Raw genomic sequence first — 2,765 nt, 5'->3', positions numbered from 1 at the left:
TTCAACCATTATGGAAAACAGTATGGCGATTCCTCAAGGATCTAGAATTAGATGTACCATATGACCCAGCCATCCCATTACTGCGTATATACCCAAAGGATCATAAATCATGCTGCTATAAAGACACATGCACACGTATATTTATTGCGGCACTATTCACAATAGCAAAGACTTGGAATCAACCCAAATGTCCATCTGTGACAGACTGGATTAAGAAAATGTGGCACATAAAAAAAAAAAAAAGAAAATGTGGCACATATACACCATGGAATACCATGCAGCCATAAAAAAGGATGAGTTTGTGTCCTTTGGAGGGACATGGATGCAGCTGGAAACCATTCTCAGCAAACTATCGCAAGAACAGAAAACCAAACACCGCATGTTCTCACTCATAGGTGGGAACTGAACAATGAGATCACTTGGACTCGGGAAGGGGAACATCACACACCGGGGCCTATCATGGGGAGGGGGGACGGGGGAGGGATTGCATTGGGAGTTATACCTGATGTAAATGACGAGTTGATGGGTGCTGACGAGCTGATGGGTGCAGCACACCAACATGGCACAAGTATACATATGTAACAAACCTGCACGTTATGCACATGTACCCTAGAACTTAAAGTATAATAATAAGAAGAAACTGTTATTCATAACTAGACAATACATCAAAGTATACTGAGTTCGTTAGACAATGTTATTTTGATAAGGAATACTCTAACATTTCTGAATCCATTTGTTTTTCTTAGCATTTTGGTGCTTGCTATGTGCTATACCATAAATTAGGTTGTGATGATGTAAAAATCAATTGTATGTGCATTTCCACAAGGAGATTGGATTTAGATTTGTGACTAGGATTGACGGGGAATGTGTCCCTAGCAAATGGGCTTTGATTTGAGGGAAGCAGATATGGGTACAACTGATTGTATGGGTAAAATGTAATGGGAGGATAGAGAAAGGACATTGTTAGTTGGGTAATTGTTAACGGAGTATAGTGGTACTTAAGCTGGAGGCCCAGTTAGAATATTGAAGACTAGATCAGGTCAGAAATGATGAGGCTCAGAATTAGGATTGTGGCAGTGAAAAGTGAGAACAGGGCAGACAGATGTTGCAGAGTGAGGTCAAAAGGACTTGATGATTCCATTGGATGAAGAGAAGTGAGGGAGCGGGGTTTAAAGACCTTTAGGAGAAGATAATGGTGCTTTTCGCTGACTCCCAGTACAGGGAGAAGTAGTGGTTTGAAATGAAGTGATTGGGGCAAGAGAGGGGGAAGTATTATGGGTGTGAAAGGAGAGAAGGTGAGAATATGTTGAGCTTACAGTGTTGAAGAGACTGAACAGTTACAACTGAGACATCTTTTAGGTAAGATTTCTTTGAAAATATGTATTTAGAAAATACTTTGCAGGGAGGTGATATTTAAAGCCGTAGAAGCAAAACAAATGGTCCCTTGAGAGCGAAGGGCCAAGAGAGGGCTAAGAACAACTTTGAAGAATGCCTTTCTCTGCTTACAGGATGCATAAAGGGAGAAATACCTTAGAAGGAACAGTTCAAACCATAGTAGTAATGTCAGAAGAGTAAAAATCACAGATGTCAGGCTTGATAACAGGTTTAACAGAAAGGAAATGCTCAACTATGTCAAATAATTGAGAGAAGTGAACCAGACAAAAGTTAAGTAGAAACCACTGGAGCTGAAGTCTACAAGTTCAAGGCTGACCTAGAGAGCAGGTCTAGAGTATTTTGGAGTGATGGGAACAGATGCCTATTGCCAAACACCAACATGTAAATAGGAATTGGGAACTATGAATTTAGTTGGGATTGTTGGGGGAAAAGGCAGAGGAATAAGGTTTATCAAGGCCTTTTTTCCCCACTTGGATATTTTGCAGAGGGAAACTTGATCTTCAAATAGTTTTCACATCTAATTTCTAATATCTGAATTATCTGTATTTTTATTTTTAGTTAATTCAAGAGCTTCTTGGTTCCTCTTATCTAAAATATTACTCACAATGATTAACTTTTGAAGAAAATTGACTGTGCTAAAGTATCTAAAAGATCACTCAGAGTAACTTTTGAAGAAAATTGAGCTAAAGGTGAAAAAGCCTCCTTCTCCAAGAATTTTGCCTGTCCTTAAGGGATACCATTAATTAAAATTTTCTTTTTTATGATTTTTACCTTTAAGAAATTTTTCCGCATTTAAATCAAATGATTTTAAATTAAACGTGTTTGGGAGCTGGTGTTAAAGAAGGGCTGATAACTGAGACACTAAAGCTTGTTCCATATTAGCAGCGTTTTTGAAAGTATCCTTGGTTGGGAGCTGCTATCCTGATTCTCATTCCTTTTCTGCGTTGCCACATATAATAAGAGTTTTGTTCTGCCTACTATAATTTATATAGCAAAACCCAAGGAACATATACTAGATGCATTGAAAAATATGATGCCCTGTAAAACAAGACTTAGGACAAGTGTTACAGAAGGCTTTGATTCCAAAGCCTAATTATTGGATGGTAAACAATACACTGAGTACACTATAATGATGTTCTTCAAAATTTTCCACTTACATACTCCCTAAAATGATTATTACAAGGATGTATTACCTTGAATATTTTTTTCATTAAAATCTAACGATTTTCATCCTAAGTTTAAATAATTGCAAAGGACATTCTGATACTTTAAATTCTTTCAAGAATAATATCAGAACCATAGTGATTTGATACCCTGTTGTCTGTTTTAAAAAATGCATGGAAGCTCATCATTAATAGCAAGAACTTCTA

The sequence above is a fragment of the Piliocolobus tephrosceles genome, chromosome 5, assembly GCF_002776525.5.
Source record: "Piliocolobus tephrosceles isolate RC106 chromosome 5, ASM277652v3, whole genome shotgun sequence".
In the NCBI taxonomy this organism is placed as follows: domain Eukaryota; kingdom Metazoa; phylum Chordata; class Mammalia; order Primates; family Cercopithecidae; genus Piliocolobus; species Piliocolobus tephrosceles.
This window is presented reverse-complemented; position numbering follows the sequence as displayed.